Source organism: Chiloscyllium plagiosum, unplaced genomic scaffold (genome assembly GCF_037043375.1).
Source record: "Chiloscyllium plagiosum isolate Xiang-an unplaced genomic scaffold, Cpla_swu_hap1 HiC_scaffold_16, whole genome shotgun sequence".
Lineage (NCBI taxonomy): Eukaryota > Metazoa > Chordata > Chondrichthyes > Orectolobiformes > Hemiscylliidae > Chiloscyllium > Chiloscyllium plagiosum.
The window spans coordinates 65891397-65917008 of NW_028270154.1; the positions used below are offsets into that span (position 1 = coordinate 65891397).

General features: G+C 42.0%; 1 long non-coding RNA gene across 1 annotated transcript in view; it reads left to right on the forward strand.

Moving 5' to 3' along the window:
- The first annotated feature begins 409 nt into the window (after positions 1-409).
- LOC148147562 (uncharacterized) overlaps positions 410-25612 on the forward strand; it is a 31006-nt gene continuing 5803 nt past the window's right edge. Inside the window, exons 1-2 of the long non-coding RNA XR_015759669.1 lie at positions 410-573; positions 10659-10760. This is a non-coding gene — a long non-coding RNA (uncharacterized LOC148147562). The remainder of the gene's footprint in view (positions 574-10658; positions 10761-25612) is intronic.

Sequence of the window (25612 nt, forward strand, 5' to 3'; positions counted from 1 at the left end):
AGTGTTGTTGGAGCTGCACACATGCAAGTAAGCGGGGAGTATTCCATCACTTGTGCCTTGTAGGTGGTGGGCAAACATTGAGGAGTCAGGAGGTGAGTTATTTCTTGCAGTATTTCTAGCTTCTGACCTGCTGTTGTAGCTACTGTGTTTATGTGGTGAGTCCAGTTGAATTTCTCATCAATGGTAACTCCGAGGCTGTTGATAGTGGGGGATAAAGTGATAGTAACATCATCGAATGCCAAGGGCAGTGGTTAGATTGTCTCTTATTCATGATGGTCATAATCTGGCATTTGTGTGGTGAGAATGTTATTTGCCACTTGTCAGCCTTGTTGCCCAGATCTTGTTGTATTTGAACAGGGACTGCTTCAGTATCTGAGGAATCCCAAATGGTGCTGAACATTGCGTAATCATCAGTGAACATCCCAACTTCCGACATTGTGATGGAGGGAAGGTCTTGATGAAGCAGTTGAATATGGTTGGGCCGAGGACACTACTCTGAGGAACCCCTGCAGAGATGTCCTGGAGCTGGGATGACTGACGTCCAACAACCACAACCATCCTCCTATGTGTCAGGTATGACTCCAACCACTGGAGATTTTGCCCACTCTCTGGGAGTCTGGGGTGTCAGAGGTTAGGGGGTTCAGGAATCAGGGGGTGAGATGTTTGGCCAGTTGGGAATGAGGGGACAGGGAAGTCCGGGTGAGGGGGATAGGATGTCTGCTGGTGAGGAGGTCAGAATATCATAGGGTGGTGGGGGGTTAGGGAGTTGGGGAGTTGGGGGCGAAGGGGCTGGGATTTTGTGGGGTGCGGGATCCAGGCAGTCGGGGGGTGGGGGTGGAATGGATGAGGAAGCTGAGATATCAGGGAGTGAGGGGATCGGGAGTTGGGGTGAGGGGGCTGGGATATCAGAGGGTGATTGGCTCAGGATGTCAGAGGATGAGGGGGTCAGGGATTTGGGGCTGAGGTGGTCAAGAGTCGGAGGTGAGGGGACTGGGACATTGAGGGTGAGGGAGCCAGGATGTTAGGAGTGAGGGATCAAGGCAGTCAGGGTTGAGGGGTTTGGAATGTCAGGGGGTTGGGGGTTGGGAAGTCAGAGGTGAGGAGGTTCGACAGTTGGATTGAGGGGACTGAGAAGTTGGAGGTGAGGGTGCCAGAATGTCGGGGGTGAGGGGTTCAGAAAGTCAAGGGTGAGGGAACTGGTTGTGAAAGGATGAGGGCTTCAGGCAATCGAGGCTGAGAAGTCGGGAATGAGGGGCTGGGTAGTCGATATTGAGGGGACTGAAAAGTTGGGGGTGAGGGATTACGGAGTTGATGGCGAGGGAGTTGGGAAGTCAGGGTGGTGTGTAGGATGTCAAGGGTAAGGGGCCTGGAGAGTTGGGTGTGAGGTGTCCAGGAAATTGAGGGTGAGAGGTCTTGGAAGTCAGGGGTGAGGGAGGTGCGGAGTCAGGGTGTGATGGTGCCATGATTTCAGGGGATGAGGGGACGAGAGATTTGGAGGTCAGGGGTCTGGGAAGTCAGGAGTGAGGGAGCCAGGGTGAGGGGGATGGGGTGTCAGGGGTGAGGAGACTGGGATGTCAGGTATGAGGGATCCAGGCAGTTAGGGGTGAGGGATTTTGGGGCGAGGGGACCAGTAATATTGGGAGATGGGGATTTGGGTATTCAGGGTGAGGGGCTGACAGTCAGGAATACGGGGGCTGGTGAGTTTGGGTGTAAGGGTCCACGGAGTTTGAGGTGAGGGAACCAATGAAGCTTGATGTGAAGATGCAGAGTGGATTAGGGTAGGTGAGAGCAGGATGTAAACTGCAACTCATAAAGTGAAGCTTCAGTCTCAGTAGAATCCGTATTCTCCTCTGCTGCTATGTTCACCCCACCACTGCCTCACTGGCCAGCTCTCTCCAGCTAGCCCTGTTCAGAGATGGGCCATTCCCAGATCCAAGGGACTTTGTCTGCGAGTGTCAGGCAGTTTAGTTGCTACTTTAACTGCCTCTTCCCAACCTGCTTTTCCCTTTCAACATCTCTGTTGAAGACTGAATGACACTTCTCCTTATCCAGATGATAAAATGGCCATGACCATGGGTACAGATGGTGTCAGTGATGTTATCTGGTCTCAACATTGTGTCTCTGCACATGCACGCTCACTGGTAGTGGCATTCACAAGAAATGTGACCTTTTAATAAATATTTAAAGGCCTTTATTTAAGACTACATTTCAAAAGTTAGTGTGTAGAGTTTTTTAAAAAAACTAAACACAGTGGCTCTCACACTGCAGGTTCTGTTTTGATTTAGGTGATTGACTGGCAAGGCATCAGATCTGACTGGACACCAACTGGGCAATTATACATGTGTTCAAGAAGTTCTGAAGAATGAGAACTGAAAGCCAGGTCTCATTTCAATTAAAGAGGAATGATATGTTGCCAGAAGGATGTTGGCCCACAGCAAATTCAGTGAGCTGGGATGTTCCAAATATGCAGGTGGAATAAGAGTATAGAAGGCTGGGCGGTGCATCTGGAGAGGCTGAGCCCTGAGTTACTGTGGTTAATCCTGTCTTCCATGATTTATGTAAGGATTTGCAAGTTGATGTTTCAGAGTCTCTGATATTATTGCATTTAGTCAAGTCAACAATGATAGGGTATTAGGTGAAAACCAGAACTACTCCTATGTTATGGATTTGTTCATAAGATATGTGAAGCACACACTCGCCAGTCCAATCCCCTAAAATGAAAATTAGAATTGTGTCATTGAATGTCAATTTGTATATTTTCATGCATTTACCACCTAAAACTGCAAGTGCTTTGGAGTCTCAGCAATACCCCCGAACAAAATTATAGTAATTCGTTTTTCAGCATTATCAGGACTGAAAGGTCATTGATCTCAGTTTTAGAACTGCAGGTTTTTCCATGTAAAAAATTATCTTCTTCTGTTAAAAAACTGCAAAATGAAGATGCTATGTAACAAGGAGGGATGAATGGCAAAAGTGAGGAGAAGGGAAGCTAATTGAATACTTATTTCATTATATCAGTAATTATGACACTGAAGGTGAAGTGATCGAAAAATTAGCACATGAAGTTATAGCTTTAGTAAGAATATTAAACTGAGAATTGTATTTTGATAAGATCACTGCTCTCAATTATAATGTCCACAGATGATACTCCTCAGTTACTTACGACCATATAAGGATCGATTCCATTTCTTGGTGCTCATTCAATAAATTCTCTCCATCATGAGTAATCATTTCAGGTGCCTCTAGTACAACAAATGATGTATAAAGCTTTCTGTTGGCCTTGTTACTAACTCCATCATTATATCAATGTCATGACATTGGCATTTATATATATATAAATTACCTTGTTTCCATATGGAGTTGCTGAGGCTTATTCTTTAACCTTGTGTTTTTGAATGATTGGAACACAAAGAATTTCTGATATTCCTAACTATACAGCTCTATCAACATGGATGAAATGCCTCTAGTTTTTTTTAGCTACATTTTCAAAATTACACCCTATTCATCATCTTCTACCTAGTAAACCTAACATCTCACCCCTTAAGTTCCAGATAATCTATATCTGTTCTTGCAATATTTCTTGTTTGCTGAATTCTCCATTTATACTTCATACATTTGGAAGTTTGAAAAGGATTCTTGCTAATATGTAGCTCCAAATATTGGAATCCAAGATCATGTTGGCAGTTTGTGATACATGGAGAATATGGGAATGTGAATATAAAACTCAATGGATCCACTGTGCAGAGTATAATCTGAAATAGAAACACAAAAAAGCTGGAAAAACTCCATGGACCAGACAGGTTCTGTGGCAAGATAACAAATTTAGAGGTTAAATTGCTGTGTTAATTTAACTCTGGCCTCTTGAGCTTTACTCAACTTTAATGCAAAGCAACAAATGATAGTTAAAGCTAAGCAATTCCAGGGCCAACAGATGAAATCTATGTTTTGCAGTCCTGCCACATCAGGACATGAATGGTGTTGGTCAATTATTCAAATCAGTGGAAGAGAAACCTCCATAAACATCCCCATTCTTGGTGACAGGGGAGTCCTGCACATTAATGCAAAAGACATAGCTGAGGCATTTGAGAAGGCAAAATCAAACTTGATTAAGTTACTGGAATATTTGGAGAAGGTAGTGGATAGGCTCAATGTTAATGTGGTGTACATGAACTTCTAGAAGGTGTATGATACAGTGCTACACAACTGACTTGTGAAGAATGTAAAACGCCGAGGGATAATAGCAAAGTAGCAATGTGGGGACAAAAACCCGCTGAGTGAGAGGAAACAGTGGATATTTTTCAAGCTGAAGGAAGGTTTGCAGTGCAGTTTCCTGAAGAGTTGTACTGGGATCAAGACCAGATGGCATTGCTCTAAAATGATTAGCAAAAGAGCAATAGTGATGTGAGAAAAATCCTTTTCACACAGTGAGTAGTTAGTGGCTGGATTACATTGCCTTGAAGTCTGCTGGAGGCAGGTTCAATTAAAGAAGGCATTGGATGACTATTTGGAGATAAATAGCATTCAGTGAAAGGGGCAAAAAACAGGAAATTGGCAGAATGTAACAATGTTTATTTGAAGAGCAGGTGCGGACACAATAGGATGGTCTCCTGCCAGAAGTGCCAAGCAGGAGATCCATCTTGACCTCCTCCAGAGGTCTCTAGCATCACAAAGGTAGATATTAAGCCAATTCAATTCAATCCCCTTGATATGAAGAATTAGCTTGAGGCACTGCAACAATAAGATCAGGTCCAGGTCTGGGATCCTGTAGCAAGTAACTCCTGGCTCCTGAAATCTTGTCTACCATCTAAAAAACACATGTCAGGAGTGTGATGGAATACTTCCCTTATCCTGGATATGAGCAATCCCAACAACACTCAATAAGTTTGAAACCGCCCAGGACAAAGCAACCAACTTAATTGGCAATGTATCAACAAACATCCGATCCCACCACTTCTGATACTCAGTAGCAGCAATATGTAATATCTACAAGATGCACTCTAGAAATTCACCACAGCTTCTTTGACAGCACATTACAAACCATTGAACACTTCTATGTAGCACTTACGTAAGAACACTACCAGCTGCAAGTTCCCCTCCAAGTCGTGTCACTGAGTCAAAGTCCTGGAACTCCTCCCTAATGGCATGTAAATCTATTTACACAAATTATAATTCAGAGGTTCAAGGAGGCAGCACACTACCATTTTTTCAAGGTAAGTGAAATGGACAATAAATGATGACCTAACCAGTGACACCAGCATCCTATGAATGAACTTTAGGAAGAAGCTACTAACAACTTTGTGCAAGGTGCAGTTGATTGCGATCATTCTGGACACCTTTTCTGATGCACTTTAAAGGCAGACCCTATATCTGTCTCAGCATAAGCTTCACATCTTCTGCATATCAATGGCTTTCCCAATCTTCATTCTGCCTCTTGTGTTATTTGGAATCATAAAATCCTTACAGTGCACATAGAGGCCATTTGGCCCATTGAGTGTGCACCAAAACTTTGAAAAGCATCCCACCCTATCTCTGTAACCTACATTTACCATGGTTAATCCAGCTAGCGTACATATTCCCTGAACACTACAGAGAAATTTAGCATGGTCAATCCACTTAACTTGGACAACATTGAACTGTGCGAGGAAGCCAGAACACCAATGAAAAGCCACACAGACCTGGGGAGAATGTACAAACTCCACACAGACAGTCACCCATCAAATCCAGTCCTCTGGAGCTGTGAGGCAGTTGTGCTAGCTATTGTGCCACCACGCTACTCGATTACATCTTTTCTAAGGTACAGTGGAGCTTTCAGACACTTCCTGAGGTAGTGGTAGCCCACATAGCTATCCATTAACTCTATTTTAAAGTGGGTGTGAATATCTGTCGGAGATATGACTGTAGTAGGACATAGGTATTGTAGGAGCTCCCTGGGTGTCTTGCAGAGACATATAAAATAGTCTCTCAATGGTCACATAGTACTGAATATTAATAGAGGGATACTACAAAATTTGGAGAATATTACTAGGTGAACTGGAGGGACATTTTTTCACTGTGCCTCATTACATGTGACAATAAATTCAATTCAATTCAATTCAATTCAAATTCATTTATTGCAATTTATGAATTACATTTGGGAATCAGATCAGAGCAGAAAATTTGAAGTACCTTTCATTCTCCCAGGCCTCATTTGTAGTGAAATAGGCTCAAGTATGCTTGAATGAAATCTCAGGCTTGGGAATTTGTGGTTGGAAATCTAAACTGTGGGAAGAGACCATGTACTCTTTCCCTCAAATGAGTTATGCATTTTTGTTTACCATGGATTTCTGTTAATAAAATATGTACCAGGAAGTCCATAATTTTTATGAGTTGATTTGTTTGTTACAATCTTTTAGAAAAGAAAACAATCTCAAAGTGATGTCATCTTATGGTAACATTGCCAATATGCCAAATGTCCTGCCAAATTAAGTCATGATTTATTGACCAAGTTATGTCTGCCCAAATGATGATCTCTTGTTCAGCTTTGTTTTTCAATAATGTGAGGGAACCAACAATTCCCTTATTACTCCAACCACCAAAATAGTTCTTTTATTGCTTGAATGCTTTAGTGTTAGGTTTGTTTTTAATCCAGAAATGTATTATATTCCTTGGAACTTCTAACAAAATGCTATGCCTGACACCAGCCAAAGATCTATTCTCAGTCTCCAAACTCTATAAGTCAAAGCACTGGTATTAACAGACTAATAGAATTTGAGACGGCTTGCTATGAACATTGTTCAAGGAAGAACTCATATTAAGACATAATTCAACATATGTTATTGTACTCAAGCTATGTCGTAGACAGCGCCATTTCATAAAACTTGGAGATGTATTTCAAAATTGTATCTTTCTCAATTTTTACTTGCTTTAATCATCATTGACTGACAATTATGTGGAATCTTATCTTGAAAAAGTTTTTTTGTCTTTTTATAAACTCGACTATAATGTTGAATCTTTTATTTTCCACGACTTAATCCAGACATCAATTAAGATGAATGCTTTCTTTGAAAAGGCTTTGAATTTGGGAAGTTTTATGAAGGCTGAAGAACTGTGTCAGCTTTCCATGAAGATTTTTAATATGTCTCACTGTTGAATGTTAATGACAACATGGGGAAAGAGTCATTTTTTTATTTCAGTAGAAAATAAATAGTGATAAAATCTATACAGCTTTCTATTAGCAAATGCTCCTCTACCCCTCCCATTCTGTAGCCTAAATTATTTGCTGACACTCCTTTGTTCTTATTATAACTTTCCTACTCTTTGCTTCCTCTCCCATACTCTTTCCTCCTGGTCCCTCTCTCTTCTTCTCACCTCCCGTTGTCTGCTAACCTCCCCTCAGAGTCTGTTAACGTAAATTCATTTTGTCTTCCCTTACTTGCTCTTCTCTTCTGTCTGGCTCACTCTCATCATCTTCATTTTTCCTCCACTACCCTCCATTCCCCACCACCACTCTCCCTTTATTCTCTCTACCCCATTCTACCTTTTTTCTTTGTCTTGATCCTATTCTCGTCTTTCTGCTCCTTTTTATCTTCCTTCCCAACTCTCTCTCTCCTCTCCTCTCCTCTTTTTTCACCTCATAGAATAATAATATAGCCTTTATTGTCATGTGCAATGCTATTGTTTGGTATTACAGTCATATCTCATTTGAACTGAAATTATTGCCACATAACTTTTTCTTGTGAAATTTACTGGGGAAGAAACAATTGTTCCCTATATGTCAGCAACATCTTGCTATGTTACAAATACATAGGAAAGCAGAGATATTTTATCAAAATATTGAACAGAATGTTCCCCTCCTTGGGGTGGGAAGAATAATGTTGAAACTTTATTGCTGGAACAGCACAGCAGGTCAGGCAGCATCCAGGGAACAGGAGATTCGACGTTTCAGGCACAGGCCCTTCTTCAGGAATCCTGAAGAAGGGCCTGTGCCCGAAACGTCGAATCTCCTGCATTCCTGAAGAAGGGCCTGTGCCCGAAACGTCGAATCTCCTGTTCCCTGGATGCTGCCTGACCTGCTGTGCTGTTCCAGCAATAAAGTTTCAACTTTGATCTCCAGCATCTGCAGACCTCACTTTCTCCTCGTGGGAAGAATAATGGTGAGTGAACTGACTAAATTGGGTGAGAGTGAAAATACCATATTCTCAATATTGGTTAAACTAACCTAATTCAAGCCTCAGGCCTTAGATGTTGAGTTAGAATCTTGCTGATGGGGAGATACCAATTAGCAAGCAACCCTGAAAGTTTTATTGTGTCATGTTTTTCTCCCATTATTATTAATGCTAACTCATTCTTATTCTATACAAGCTTTTATTTATCTTTTCTAACTAAATCCCTCCTCTCTCTGATGTAGAAACTAACAGCACTTGGACAATCTCCATAATGAAGAGGCCAGTGTTGGATCCTTCAGCTCTACTTCCACCTCTGACAGGAAGACTTTGATGCCCTCAAGGATGCACTGGCAAGGCTTTCACCTGCAACCTCAACTAGTGCAGAGATTCACCTCAGGGGGTTCTCTAATTGGATTAGATTTGGGTGCACAATCTAATAAGCACATCACTGCACTGGCACATCTCTGCAACCAGGTTTCTGGCACTTATGAACCTTCTGGAAACCAGATAACTGTTCAGAAACATGCAAAAAACATGCCCTTGATCTCAGTCATAAGTGATCTCAGACAAAACCTCCAGGCTGTCCATTGCCCAATCTCTAGACTGACTTGTAATGACAGCCTCAGATGATCATGACCCATCAAGCACACCCCCAACCCCTAACAACATCCCAACTGACTTCCATGAAATTCCAAGACTGCTTGCACTTGGCCTGTACAACTGGCCATAACTCAGTCCCTGGACTAGAAAGGTAGAAATCCTGGACTCAGCGCAGAATCATAGAATCCCTACAGTATGGAAACAGGTCATTTGGCCCAACAAATCCACGCTGACTCTCTGAAGAGTAGCCAATCCAGACCCATTTCCTTGACAAAGTACCTGACTGACTGTGGGCAATTTCTGGACTGTCATCATGTCAACTATTGAACTGATCATGGTCATACCCTCTGACAGACTGAGGTCTACTCTTATTGTTTTAAATGCTTACATTCTTTGAATTTCACAAATTTCCTTCAAATTCTTGCTGAATGTTTGCTGTGTAAGCTGTGGGTATGACATTGATATAACATGATGCTGTAAAACAAACTGTCCCTCTGTATGATACATTTACTGTTCAATGTCCCCATTGCCACAGGCCACTTGACTGTCATGGTGCAATAAAAAGAAAGCTAACACATGGAGACTGCAACTGAACACAATGAGATTGTAAGAAGTTAATAGCGTATCAATGCCAAAAATTTGAATGGATATATGAGATAATGGGCTATCCCTGAACAGAAAGTGATTGGTAAGAAGCATGTAAGGCCTGATAACCCTCAGCTTCAAAGTAGATGATTGAAGCCCAAATTGGTTGCAGAGTTTGTCTGAAAACAGGTGTGATGATGCTGTGAGCTGGTGCTTTGGCAATGTCGAATTGTATCCTTTAAAGATTGAATTGAATTACCTTTATTGTCACACATTCTCATAATATAGTGAAAAATTTGCCACTTAACTGCACCATCTTAGATATTGAGATACCTAGGTACAGATATTTAAGTACAAATTCTTACAGAAAAAAAAAATAGAAAACTAAATAAATAAAGAAACAAGAGATCAGGATAACAGGCTCATTGCCAATGACTGGACAAGGACTTTTTGCAGAAAACTAGCTCCATGTGAGGGTGAGACAGCTGGCTGTCACAGACATGCTGTAAGTGCAAAGGACACTAAAGAGGCAAGTCACCAGGTAACTGCTTTGTTTTACCTGTCAACACATTGGACTATCAAATTTCTGGATGATGGAGAGCAAAATTGTAAGTGTGATGTTGGTGTATTAATGAAATGGAAATGAGTTTGCCCTGGACTTCCCTAGCCAACTCCATTACTTTCTTCTCATTAGGAATGAAGATTTTGATATGCCACTATCCCATTATCATCTGCCTTGGACCTTTCAGCTATAGTTGTGGGTCAGTTTACCCTGCAATAAGACAAAGGGAGGGATTAAGAATAATGAAAGTGGATTGAAAGAGCAGTTGAACAGCAAAGGGAATGAAGTGAGTAGTAGGAAGTGCAAATGGTAGAAAGAGTTAATAGTTCATGAGGTGGGTATGTGCTCTTAAGTGACAATGTGATGCTACGAGTTATTGCCCATCAGCTTTGGTAAGATGTGTGAAATGTGTGTGCCCTGGCAGAGTTAGGGTGAGTAATGATTCTTTATCTCTGGCAGAAAGACATAGCCCTTTGAATGTGAGGGAGCAGAGAGAAGATGATGCCGCTTATCCATGCAAAATGCAAGAGATTATTGACTTTCTTGTGGCATGGCTTGCTCTCCCATTCAGCATGGGAGATAGCATTAGCTGATGCTGCTATTTCAGTTAACACTATTTCAATATGACCAGGTCTGGTGGTGTGGCCTGTTGTGATGGTCTGCCAGGAAGAGGATTAACATTCTGTCTACCAACTCTTCCACTAGAGTCTTGGTATTTTTCTCTCGGAAATGGAAGCAAATTTATTTCTCTTTTGCACTGTTTTCAGGGTGTGGAAGTGAACAATGCAATGAGAGGGGCTCTGAAGTAACGTTTAACAGCACTTTCAATCTGGCACCAGTGGATCAGAAGCTACAAGGTCTCTTTGGTGGTGAGCACTTTCGTCTTACTCTTCACAAGATTCACGAAGAAACATATTCAACAGCTCGCTTGCATAGTTGATAAGCTGAATGGCAGAAGAGTTTATGAGATAATTTGATTTGAGCCTTGGCAGAGTTGACACCATAAAACTTGATCACCACCACATTTTAATGCAAATAGGAAATTTCCACCCATTCTCTGAAAAATGTGTCAGCTTTTATAAGAGTTAGGGAAACAAAACATGTTTAGTTTTGTACTTTTACAATCTTTGGACAGTACTGTGCAGTCAAATGCTAAATACCAAAATATTTGACTGTTTCTTCTAATCATTGCTGCTGGATAATTAATCCACTGTTAATTTCCTTCACAGTTAAAAATCACACAACACCAGGTTATAGTCCAACAGGTTTATTTGGAAGTACTAACCTTCGGAGCACTGCTACTTCATTAGGTAGCTGTGGAGCAGGATCATAAGACACAGAATTGATAGCAAAAGATCACAGTGTCATGCAACTGATACGATATGTTGAACAAACCTAGACTGCTGTAGAGTCTTTCATCTTTTAGAATGAGTTTCAGGTTTCGGTTCATGATCTTATGATCAATTCAGGCCTTATGATCCTGCTCCACAACTACCTGATGAAGGAGCAGCGCTTCAAAAGCTAATACTTCCAAATAAACCTGTTGGACTATAACGTGGTGTTATATAATTTTTAACTTTGTCCATCACAGTCCAGCACTGGCTCCTCCACATCACAATTTCCTTCATGTAACTGTAGTAAAATTGCATATGATCACCATGTACAATTTTAATTCACATGTTCAAACCTTGTAAATGTTCATAACATTTACAAAATGCAATACTTTACTTGCAAAGAATCGGCTTCTTAAAATTTAGAAAGTAAACTATAATAAAATTTAACAGTTTGTCTTATTTGAGTTTAGATTTATTTGCCATAGCTAAAAGGCTACAAATTTCAGTTTTGATCGTGTAATGTTCAGTCGAAAAAATTGGCATAAAATGGAACTTGAATATATCCACTACACTTTAACCATAATCTGAGAGGAATATCTAATTAGAGATTTACAGCATGGAAGCAGACACGTTGGTCTAACTCAACAATGCCAATCAGCTATCCTAAATTAATCTTGTCCCCTTTGCGAGCATTTGGCCCATATCCCTCTCAACCCTTCTTATTCATGTATCCATCTAGACTTCTGTTAAATCCTGTAATGGTACCAGCCTCCACCACATCCTTTGGCAGCTCATTCTATAAATGCACCACCGTCTGCATGAAAAAGGTGTCCCCTTAGGTCTCTTTTATATCTTTCCCCTCTCACCCTAAACCTATACCCTCTAGTTCCGGACTCCCCCACCCCAAGGAAAAGACTTGTCTATTTACCCTATCCACGTCCCTCATAATTTCGTAAGCCTCTATAAGGTCACCCCTCAGCCTCCGACGCTCCAGGGAAAACAGCCCCAGCCTGTTCAGCCTCTCCCCATAGATCAAATCCTCCAACCCTGGCAATATCCTTGTAAAGTTTTTCTGAACCCTTTCAAGTTTCACAACATCTTTCCAATAGGATGGAGACCAGAACTGCACAATACATTCCAACAGTGGCCTAACCAATGTCCTATACAGCCGCAACATGACCTCCCAAATTCTGTACTCAATAATCTGACCATAAAGGAAAGCATACCAAATGCCTTCTTCACTATCCTATCTACCTGCAACTCCACTTTCAAGGAGCTATGAACCTGCACTCCAAGGTCTCTTTGTTCAGCAGCACTCCCTTGGACCTTACTACTAAGTGTATAAGTACTGCTAAAATTTGCTTTCCCAAAATGTAGCACCTCGCATTTATCTGAATTAAACCCCATCTGCCACTTCTCAGCCCATTGGCCCATCTGGTCCAGATCCTGTTGTACTCTGAGGTAACTTTCTTCGCTGTCTACTACTCCTCCAATTTTGGTGTCATCTGCAAACTTACTAACTGTACCTCTTATGCTTGTATCAGATAACTGATATTTCCTTACAAACTGGTTCTCAATTTCCTGCTGACAATTAAGGGATCTATAGTACAAAATTATTGATTCTAAACTCAACCATGTGTATTCAAATTAGTTGAAGTTGTGATAGTGGGAAGACCAGGAACACATTTTTGCATTGCAGATTACCAGAGTAATATACAACTTTAAACTGTACAAAGAAGTGTTTGCATTTTTTTAAAAAACATGTTTACTGGAGCATATTATGAATTGCATTGTGGTGCAAGGTGATATGATTCATATACATTTTAGTATAATTTATTATGAATTTTTGAACATTGACCTTTTGGTTTTCTGTGTTTCTGAAGGGTTGATGAATAACTGTATTTCTGTAGCCATGGTGATTTCTTTTAAAACAGTTTTGGAAAGAGACTTACTGCAGAATAATAGGTTACATTGGGAGCGTTTATGAGCAAACAAAGTAAACAGTGTGGTGCATCAGACTTTCAGATTGGAGAATCCAGAATTATGTTTTTGGAATTAAAGGAAACACCCAAAGCTTGGAGGAAGAAAAAATGTTTTTGTCACAGTTTGGGCAATTTTATAGAAATCTTGGCTAAAGCTAATGTGTATGTTATGTTATGTTATGAAAGTGGATTACCTCAAAATATGGGGGTGAGGGGCGGTTGGCTGGTTAGGTCAGTTGGCCAGATGGCTGGTTTGTGATACAGAGTGACACCAAAAGCAGTTCCCCTACTGGCTGCGGCTACTAAGAAGATCTCTCCACTTTCAGGGGTGTGATGACCCTTGGGTTAAAGCACCATCAGTCAGCTCTAATGGATACTCAACCCCCTGAATATCTGGAACTTGTATGATTTTACCTTTCCCTATGGTTACTTTACCTTTAGGTAAGATATTTACTTTAAAAGTTTTGAGAGCAGGTGTGTTTTGTTAAAATCATGAAAAGGTTATTTGAATCTGAGAAATTCTGAGCTCTTTTGTATAAAGGCATTACAAAGAAACCAGCAGATTGTGCTGTTTATGAAATGAAGCCACAGCTAAGTCAAACCATAGTGGTTATAACCAAGTGGATGTCATTTACTATGAGATCCTTGATTAGGGTGTCAACCTGGGCCAATCAAGGATCCCTTGCTGATAAATATAAACAGGGCAAAGGGTTTGGGGCCTGGCTTTGCTGCTCCTCTCCCTTGTAAAATTGCTGTCTCTTGTATGTAGCTGTAAATGTAACTGTTTGTTGTAAACTGTTTTTGTAATTTGTTTAATAAAATAAAAAAAATATATAAACAGGGCAAACAGGAAATTTCCTGACTTCTGGGACTGACTCTGAGCTGGCTGATCACAGCCAGTGTACATAAATAAAGGTGACTTGGTGATGGGATACCAGCCTCTGTGCAGTTATTTCACAAACCCTATGTGCAACAGAGAAGGGAATCCTCTCTGGTGTTTGAGTATTGCATTCTGAATCCTGCCATTGTTAGGATTAATGTAGTTGCATTTTTACTGTGTTTTGAAGTCTTTAAATATGTGCTACATGTAAATGCTTGGTTTATTCCATTATATCTTTATTTCTTTGTGCAATAACCTTCTGTTTTATTGGAGTTGAAAAATGTGGTGCTGGAAAAACACAGCAGGCCAGGCAGCATTCGAGGAGCAGGAGAATCGATGTTTCGGGCATAAGCCCTTCTTCAGGAATGAGGCTGGTGTGCCAAGCGGGCTGAGATAAAAGGTAGGGGGGAGGGAATTTGGGGGAGGGGCGCTGGGAATACGATAGGTGGAAGGAGGTGAGGGTGAGGGTGAGGGTGATAGGCCAGAGAGGGGGTGGGGGCAGAGAGGTTGGGAAGAAGATTGCAGGTCAAGAGGGCGGTGCTGAATCCAGGGGTTGGGACTGAGATAAGGTGGGGGGAGGGGAAATGAGGAAGCTGGAGAAATCTACATTCATCCCGTGTGGTTGGAGGGTTCCTAGGCGGAAGATGAGGCACTCTTCCTCCAGGCGTCGTGTGGTCAGGGTCTGGCGATGGAGGAGGCCAAGGACCTTCATGTTCTTGGCGGAGTGTGAGGGGGAGTTAAAGTGTTCAGCCACGGGGTGGTTGTGTTGGTTGGTGCGGATGTCGCAGAAGTGTTCCCTGAAACATTCCGCAAGTAGGCGGCCTGTCTCTCCAATGTATAGGAGGCCACATCGGGTGCAGCGGATACAGTAAATGATGTGTGTGGAGGTGCAGGTGAATTTGCGACGGATATAGAAGTATCCATTGGGGCCTTGGAGGGAGGTGAGGGGGGAGGTGTGGCCGCAGGTTTTGCACTTCTTGCGGTTGCAGGGGAAGATGCCAGGAGTGGAGGTTGGGTTGGTGGGGGATTGTGGACTTGATGAGGGAGTCGCAGAGGGAGTGGTCTCTCCTGAATGCTGATAGGGGTGGAGAGAGAAAATATCCCTGGTGGTGGGGTCTATCTGGAGGTGGTGGAAATGACGAAGGATGATATGATGTATCCGGAGGTTGGTGGCGTGGAAGGTGAGGACCAGTGGGGTTCTGTCCTGGTGGTGATTGGAGGGGCAGGGTTCAAGGGCGGAGGTGCGGGAAGTGGAGGAGATGCGGTGGAGAACGTCATCGACCACATCGGAGAGGAAATTGCGGTCTTTGAAGAAGGAGGCCATTTGAGTTGTTCAGTAGTGGAATTGGTCCGCCTGGGAGCAGATGCGGCGGAGGCGGAGGAATTGGGAATATGGGATGGTGTTTTTACAGGGGGCAGGGTAGGAGGAGGTGTAATCTAGGTAGCTGTAGCAGTCAGTTGGTTTGTAGTCAATGTCTGTGTTGAGTCAGTCACCCAAGATAGAAATGGAGAGGTCTAGGAAGGGGTGGGAGGAGTCTGAGACAGTCCAGGTAAATTTGAGGTCGGGGTGGACGGTGTTAGTAAAGTGGATGAACTGTTCAACCTCCTCGTGGGAGCATGAGGTAGCGCCAATACAATCATTGATGTAGCGGAGGAAAGGTGGGGGGGGTGGTACCAGTGTAGCTGTGGAAGATGGACTGTTCCACATATCCGATGAAGAGGCAGGCATAGCTGGGGCCCATGCGGGTGTCCATGGCTACTCCTTTGGTTTGGAGGAAGTGGAAGGATTGGAAGGAGAAGTTGTTAAGTTGTTGAGGACCAGTTCAGTCAGTTGAAGGAGGGTGTCAATGGAAGGGTACTGGTTGGGTCGGTGGGAGAGAAAGAAGCGGAGGGCTTGGAGGCCTTCGTGATGGGGGATGGAAGTGTATAGGGATTCGATGTCCATCGTGAAGATAAGGCATTGGGGGCCGGGAAATTGAAAATCATGGAAGAGGTGGAGGGCGTGGGTGATGTCCCGAACGTAGTTGGGGACTTCTTGGATTAAGGGGGACAGGACAGTGTCGAGGTATGCAGAGATGAGTTTGGTGGGGCAGGAGCAGGCTGAAACAATGGGTCGGCCGGGGCAGTCGGGTTTGTGGATTTTGGGCAGGAGGTAGAAACGGGCGGTGCGGGGATGTGGGACTATAAGGTTGGAGGCGGTGGATGGGAGATCTCCTGATATGAGGAAGTTATGGATGATCTGGGAGATGATGGTTTGGTGGTGGGAGGTGGAGTCATGGTCAAGGGGGCAATAGGAGGAGGTGTCCATGAGTTGGCGTCTAGCTTCCGCGATGTAAAGATCGGTGCGCCACACTACCACTGTGCCTCCCTTGTCTGCCGGTTTGATGGTGAGGATGGGGTTGGAGCAGAGGAAGTGAAGGGCTGCATGTTGTGAGGGTGAGAGGTTGGAGTGGGTGAGAAGGGTGCACAGGTTGAGGCGGAGAATGTGGCGGCAGCAGTTGGATATGAAGAGATCTGTTTTATTGGTAATGCAACACTGCAGCATTGTTTGTTTGTGTTTTGTGAAAGACCGCTTTGTTAAACAAAATAAATTAAGGTATATTCAAGCCAGATTTCACTCTGGCGGTTAACTCGTCTTGCAGTAACATCATCTCAGATCATAATGGTATATAATCTTGCAACCTCCTGGGGCAATGAAAGCAAAAGCAGACATTACGGTACCAATGGGTTCTGAACTAAGGGATAACTGCTTGACAGCATTGTTTTGATTGGCTCCTGATCAGGAACCATGGCTTATCTTGGTCCAATGCAGCAAAGAAGCTTCCAGCCTGCAAAGAGAAAGAATCAAACACTCTTGTATGTGTATTCTGCTTGGATATATCAGAATGTCTGCAGTAATAACTAACTATCTGTCAATTACCTTTCTTGACAAATTCCAGGTTTCATGTTGAAAAAGGGAAAATTGCTTTCAGAGGTTCTGAATGGAGCAAATTCTCAACCAGTGAGTGCAGGCCTGAACATTGGTATATAAATAAACTGAGAAAGTGAGGACTGCAGATGCTGGAGATCAGAGCTGAAAAATGTATTGCTGGAAAAGTGCAGCAGGTCAGGCAACATCAAAGGAGCAGGAGAATCGACATTTCGGGAATAAGCCCTTCTTCAGGAATGAGGAGAGTGTGCCAAGCAGGCTGAGATAAAAGGTAGGGAGGAGGGACGTGGGGGAGGGGCGTTGGGAATACGATAGGTGGAAGGAGGTTAAGGTGAGGGTGATAGGCCGGAGAGGGGGAGGGGGCGGAGAGGTCGGGAAGAAGATTGCAGGTCAAGAAGGTGGTGCTGAGTCTGAGGGTTGGGACTGAGAAAAGATGGGGGGAGAGCAAATGAGAAAGCTGGAGAAATCTACATTCATCCCGTGTGGTTGGAGGGTTCCTAGGCGGAAGATGAGGTGCTCTTCCTCCAGGTGTCATGTTGCCATGGTCTGGCGATGGAGGAGGCCAAGGTCCTGCATGTCCTTGGCGGAGTGGGAGAGCGAGTTAAAGTGTTCAGCCACGGGGCAGTTGGGTTGGTTGGTGCGGGTGTCCCAGAGGTGTTCTCTGAAACTTTCCGCAAGTAGGCGGCCTGTCTCCCCAATGTAGAGGAGGCCACATCGGGTGCACCGGATGCAGTAAATGATGTGTGTGGAGGTGCAGGTGAATTTGTGACAGATATGGAAGGATCCCTTGGGGCCTTGGAGGGAATTGAGGGGGGAGGTGTGGGCGCAAGTTTTGCATTTCTTGCGGTTGCAGGGGAAGGTGCCGGGAGTGGAGGTTGGGTTGGTGGGGGGTGTGGACATGATGAGGGAGTCGCGGAGGGAGTAGTCTTTCTGGAACGCTGATAGGGGAGGGGAGGGAAATATATCCTTGGTGGTGGGGCCTGTTTGGAGGTGACGGAAATGACGAAGGATGATACGATGTATATGGAGGTTGGTGGGGTAGTAGGTGAGGACCAGTGGGGTTCTGTCCTGGTGGCGATTGGAGGGGCGGGTTCAAGGGCGGAGGAGCGGGAAGTGGAGGAGATGCGTTGGAGAGCATCGTCAACCACGTCTGAGGGGAAATTGCGGTCTTTGAAGAAGGAGGCCATCTGGGTTGTTCAGTATTGGACTTGGTCCTCCTGGGAGCATTAAAGATTTGAAAGCAAGGGAAAGAAAGCAGCTCATCAAATCTTCTGATCCTGACAAGCAAAAGTGTTTCTTGTTTTTTTTTCTTTTTCCACCTTTAATATCTAAGCCTTGTTTGTTTTTGCATGTCTGCCTTTTTTGTGAAGGGACAAATTTAAGAAGTATACAATTTAAGTTATAGACGTATAAGTTTCCTATTTGTATTTCTTAACTGCCATTATTTAAAGACAATTTGATTTTAATAAACAGTTATTTTCTTGTTAAGTACAGAAACCTGGTGAATGTGCTATTTTTAAACCTGAGTTCATCTGTCAGAAAAGCTGGGGACTTTGAATAGTTCAATTATATCTTTTCACATTTGTGATAACTCAAGAATAGCGGGACGTGACTTCCAGTGCGCTACCCCAGTGAATTGTCTCAAAGGCAATGCCAGATATTGGAAACTGCATTATACTGGGTATATTTGAATGGAAGTAAAGTGGGTGTCAGATGGCAGTTACTTTGTTTTGAGGCATTGCAAAAACTAATGACATTATAACTTAGGTCCAAGCCAGAAATGATTATAATCACAATGCAAGGTAGTAAGTTCTGGTCATGAAGAACAATACATTGCCTCACCTGCTACCAACAAAAGTAGCACAGATCTTCCTGATTCCCTGGTATTGTTTATTGAGAAGAATTATGTCCTGATATATTTGAATAATTAAAGATATTGACATTGAGTGTTCAACATGAGTCACATATATTCATGATCAGATAGTTCAGTGCATTGCTCAGATCATACACTGAATGAATGTTCTGCCCAGTTCTTATTGCCAAGAAGAAATTCAAACAATCACAGAACTGTTGCAAAAGAAAATCTTGGCAACAGACTTAGAAATAGCTTCCAAAACAATGTTCTCTCCCTCCTGTAGATTAAAAGAAAACAATATGTTGGCCAAAATCTAGAATGGTTAGGTCAGAATTCCTACTTAATTGGATTGGATAGCAATCATTGATAGGAAGGCTGTGCTCTTGTTCAGAGCTGCCTAGTCTCATAGTTTTGTGTTCAGCTCAAATTTCAGTTGTCTAAGAATCAACAAGATTGTATCAGTTCAGAAGGATATTTCAAGACGCATAGCAAAAACTTCCACTTTCACAGTTGAATCAGTTTTATTTGCATGAAACAAGACAAACTCAGAAGCCAGTTTCAAACTAAATGATCTTTGCAGTAATTTGAAAAATGGATTGCCATTTAAACTAGATTGTTACCACAACAGATTTCTATATAAGAAAAATACTCTACTATAAATCAAATCTGCAAAACAATTCAATTTTATTTTGATACTGTGAGCTGTTATTTGTGAGCTGTTATTTTCAGATGAAGCCCAAAGGAATGTGCAACTCGTACAATTTTCCATTTTATACAACAAAGCGTCAACTGTGTATCATGTACACTGATTTACAATCTCAATAATCAAAGAACATGAAACTGAGGAAAAGATGATATTTTTGTTTTCTGACTAAGACAATAAATTCTATTGAATTTGCAAAAATACGTTCACTTTGAAAAGAATTTACAAAACTTTATACCTTTTTATTTCCAATTGCTGGTTTTACAAAAGCTTATCATGGATGCTGTGCAAATATTAATACACAGATACAGATTCCTTTTAAATTTTTAATCTACTATTTGGCTGTTTACTATTTACCTTCATAAGCAACTGAAGAGTGCATGGTAGTGGGTATTCAATAAAGACTAGATCAAATGTGACTCTGTTCTCCCTCACTGATGACCTGTCCAATTGACAGCTTTACTTTCAGTGGAGATTTTATGTGGAGATATACACAGTTGATACCATAGAAATATATGCTTTAAACTGGCAGTCTGAAGAAAAAAATATCAAACCTCACCCTAAAATAGATACTAATAAGAATGTAAATAAATGTTAGAAGTCTTAGTCTCATTATTCACTATAATCAAGAGATCAGACCAACAGCGTGGAATTTAACCTCAACAAAGAGGGCCTCAGTAACTGGCTCAAGAGCTAATCTCCTCATCCAAGGATAACCACTTTAACACCTACATCAAACATTCATTCAACTTTTCACTGTGTCCAGTACAGATTATTGTTAAATTTATATGACAGATCATGAAGCAATGGAAGAGTTTAATTGAATTGATAATTATATATACAACTTAGGTGAATTGGCCATGTTAAATTGCCCATAGTGTTCTGGGATGTGTAAGCTAGGTGCATTAGACAGGGGAAATGTAGAGTATTGGGTAAGATTAGATTAGATTACTTACAGTGTGGAAACAGGCCCTTCGGCCCAACAAATCCACATCGACCCTCCAAAGAGCTACCCACCCTGACCCATTCCCCTACATTTACCCCTTCACCTAACACAATGGGCAATTTAGCATGGCCAATTCACGTAACCTGCACATTTTTGGACTGTGGGAGGAAACCGGAGCATCTGGAGGAAACCCACGCAGACACGGGGAGAATGTACAAACTCCACACAGACAGTGACCTGAGGTGGGAATTGAACCCGGGTCTCTGGCGCTGTGAGGCAGCAGTGCTAACCACTGTGCCACCCACTTGTTTTTTCCTCCGAAGAGAAACCCACCCAAACCCATTCCCCTACCCTATATTTACCCCTGACAAACACACCTAACACTGTGGGCAATTTAGCATGGCCAATTCACCTGACCTGCACATCTTTGGATTGTGAGAAGAAACCGGAGCACCTGGAGGAAACCCACGCAGACACGGGGAGCATGCACAAACTCCACACAGACAGGTGGGAATCGAACCCAGGACCCTGGGTGCTGTGAGGCAGCAGTGCTAACCACTGAGCCAGTGGGTCTGGGTGGAAAACTCTTCGGAGGGTCAGCGTGGACTTGATGGGCCAAATGGCCTGTTTCCACACTGTAGAGATTCTATGATTCTATGATTATTGTCACATATACTCAAATGAGTTCAGTGAAAAGATTATGTCACCACTTACAGAGCCATCTTAGGTACAAAGGTACAGCTTCTTCAGTTACAAGGTCTTAGAAAATAGCGAAATAAAATGTCCAGCATTGCAGAAATAAAAGGTTACATGAATAATTGGTCATCTTTGGCCAGCACTGGCCTCTTTTCAACTCAGTGTTATTAACCTCATCATCACTGACATACCAACGCTCATTTTGCAAGCACCACTGGTTTTGGTCAGCATCTAACTCTAAGCAACCTCCCTCAGTATGTATATACAATGGATAATGAAATGATTGCATTTTAAATGTAGCTGGGATCTGCAGTTGGCTGCTTTGTATATTTGTTCCTTTGATGTCCTAGCATTCAGCAAATGTGGATTTTTTTTTCAATCATCAAGCTAACACTGACCACACTCACCCTGGGCTTTGTTGCATCCATTTTCTTGAGGCATCTTGAAATGGCAAGTGACGTTTTGTCCACAGATCATTTGGATACCATCAATATGGGTTTGCCTGGTTGTCAGGTACACTCCGAATCTTCATGCCTTTTTCACCACAAACTACTCTAACAGCCCATTTTGATCCATATGGCAGCACATTATGGAGGTGAGGAAGGCAGGGGTGTAAATTTAAGCTTGTCTCAGATAGGACACCACTGTCATTTTATCAGACTGATTCCAGGAGTAGAAACCTACCATTATCAGAAAATGGAACAGAGAAGGAAATTTATGTGAAGCTTTCCGAAGTACCTGGAAATTTCTCTAAAATGCTGAAATCTATTTTTGGCTCTATGATTAACTAGTCAATTACAGAACACGCTCGGTTATCCGAACATCAATTATTCAAATTTCTGATTATCCCAACAAGATCTCAAGGTCTCATGAGAACAGGATTAGCATGGACCCCCTTGCTGATTTCCTCCTTTTCTCAAAGCTGGTCAGTCATTCTAATGGTTAACCACTCTCCAACTCCCACCCTCGGTGACACTAGCCGAAAAAGAACAAAATCAAGAATGAAAGCGGGAGCTTTCTAGATCTGCTACGATTTGGTTCCAAAGACTGGGGCCACTCAATTCGATGACTCAAAAGAACATGATGCACTCTGGCCCGGGGAAACTCAAGTCAGGACCACATTTACGAAACACCACAGACTCCCCAATATTAAACTGGAGGTCACACCAGTGTCAGTTTAAGCACAACACCGAGTACGTGTGGAAACTGCTGGCCTTTTAACCACTATCAACAAGAAAAATCCTCATCTGGTACTTTAATCTTTTAAGTAAACAAAGATAGATCAAGTTTGGATAGGCAGTTCAAATATACTATTTTTCAGGATTTTAATCAACTTCACAGCAATGTTGTTTTACATCAGCTTCTACACAGTAGAAAGAACATAAAAACATTACATCAAAGAGGTGCTAACATCACTGAGAGAAAAAAAATAGTCTGACTGCATATACAGTATACCCCTAGGGGGGACAAAAACCTTTCAAACTTCACACCTTGTTTTAATATAACATCAAACATTTCCTGTTAATGATGAATGCTGGAAGGAGCAGTATCCAGACAAGAAAGGGACAGTATGGCTTCCTTTGTTTACCATCAGGTCAGTTATCCGAACAATCTGTTATTCAAACAATCCGTTATCCGAACGATCAGTTATCCAAACAAAATACTCTCCGCCCATCTTAGTCAGATGATCAAGGTTGTTCTGTATTGGTTTTGAAGGGTTACAGTTCTCATTGGTCAGACTGAAGACAATGGTGTCCCATTTACTGTCATGATTAGCATTTGTCACCTCCCTAATGCAGCAGTGGATGGTAAAGTAGGAGATGTTACAGATGTCGCCTCTTCCTGCCTGAAGGATCCTATCAAAAGTGGATTTCAGGGTCACAATCACTTTTACAGAAACCAGCTTAGCTATTCTTGCCTTTCTGTGCAATCGTGGGTCCCACTACAATAGGTGACATTTTTCTCTGTGCACCTCCTCCATACATTATAGTTGACGTGCATGTTGCTTCTAGCTTTGTTTGAGGTCAGAGAAAACTGAATCCACTTTGCACACTGACTAATGCCACAATCTGTCCACCACATGAACAGCCTCGATGAGGGGACTCATATTCTATGAGGTACCTGGGTGATCTTGTTACAATCACTACAGTGTGGACACCATTTTGAGGACATAATAACACTTGCAGCTTTGAAGGTGAGGAAGACAGGGTGTGACTGCTCTCAGCATCAATGCAGAAATGACTGACTATGGCATCAAGGAGCCCAAGCAAGAAAGAAGTCATTGGAAATTGGGGGTAACTCTCCACTGATTAAAGCCATACTTAACACATTTGGGAGCTAGTTGTAGTTGTTAAAGGCTAATCAGCTCATCTTAGGACAACACTGTGGGAATGCCACAGTTCAGTGGCTAAACAATGCTGATGGGTGCAGTATTCAGATGGTTCATGTGGCTCTTCAAATAATTAAGCAGTCCATTCAGCCTTTGAAAGATGAGTGACAAGTGGCATTTACTTCACACAGATGTCCAGAAATATCGCCAACAAGAGATAAACTAAATATCCTACCTAATTATCTCTAAAATGCACCATTTGCATGACCGAAGTCAGGAGTGTGATGAAATACTCTCCATTTGTCACAGTGCAGTTCCATTAACACTAAGAAGCTTCATACTATCTAATAAAAAACAACTTATTTGACTGGCACGTAAATATTTACTCTCTCCACCACTGATTCACATCAACAGCAATGATAACCATCTACAAAGTTGCACTGCAACAACTCTTGACAGCATATTTGAATCCTGCAATATTTTAAACTAGAAGGACATAGGCAGAAGATGAACTGGCCACATCCTGAAAGTTTCTCCTAAAGGCACATAAAGTACTACCTTAAAATTTTCATCATTAATCCTTCACTGTCACTGAATCAGAAATCTGGAACATCTTCCCCAAAAGCACTATAGGAGTGTCTATAACATAAGGAGTGCAAACGTTCAAGAAAGCATTCTCAATGGCAATAGAAATGAGCAGCAAATACTCAGATTGTGAGCATCTCAGGTTGTGGCCTTTATTGGAAATGAGTATTTCATTTTGAATCAATTTTTAATTGAAACTTCAAACACCTCCATTTTGCTGATTTTTGTGGATGTCAAAAGTAGTTGTTTCCCTATCCATGACATGTCTTGACAACTCAATCTCAGATTGTAACAGTTTAAAACTGTATTAGATACATCAATTGCAGATTTACTATTCACTTGCTCACCAAATTGGAAAAGAAAACTTTTTTTAATGAAATGACCAGGTAGCAAATGTTGGCATGCAGCTGGCATGTGACATTCCAAGAGAAATTCTCTGACGATTTTCTGTGAGAAAATAAATGATCTGGTTCGGTTGCACAGCAGAAGGTTTAGAGATGTATCAAAAAGTCACACGTTTCACCTAATTAGTGAAAGAAAACATCTATACCTGCTTGCAATTTGTCAAATACTCACAAAAGTCTTGTGTCACTCTGAAATTCAGATGACTTGGATATGAGAGGGAAGATTGCTCATTGTAGATTTAGCGTCATAATGCCGTTTTTATCTTAAGCTGATGTGTGACATGGAATTGATAATATTTCAGTCTTTCTCTTTTCTATTACTTGTAGGACTACTGTCCGAGGACAATTTTAAAATAAATACTTGTTACAACTAGAAACCAGAACCCATGCAAGAATTTAATGCAGGGGAGATATTTGTAAGTAAGTCAGCAGACAAGAATGGTCCACAGCTAGGCTAGGAGATTGAAGCTCTATACAGGGTGAAGTTGCTTTGAGCTGTCGAGGAGTCAGACAAAAAGAAAAAGTTGATTGGTACACACACAGGCATGTCAAAAAGTCTGGTATCATTATCAAGGAGCATACAGATGAGTCCAGATCCAACTTGGCATCGGACTTCATACAGATTGTGGAGCTCATCCATGCCAGTGTAGAAATGTGGGCTGACTGTAAGAGAACATCAGGGCCATCTGGAGTAAATATTAATTTTCTTTCTGATTTATTTACTATAGCATACACTCACTTAAAGTATGATAAATCTCAAATAAGAATGTAATATTTAATCCTGGTTTTAATTTACCAGAAGCCACAGTGGACTGTATTTTTCCAAAGGCTTAGTATCTTTGACCAGATATTCATATGCTGGACTCATTGAACTCTTTTATTCTATTATTTTTGAGGCATGGAGCACTTGGCTGTACAGTGTTGATTGTGTCAGAAATTACATGCAAATTGGATAGATAATCAAAACTGTGGACTGTCTGCCACCAACAGGAGGCCCATTTCAAAACATACTACAGTTGAAGAGATCAGTCTGGAAATAATAATTTAATAGTCTAGAATATATGTCATTGTATGTCCA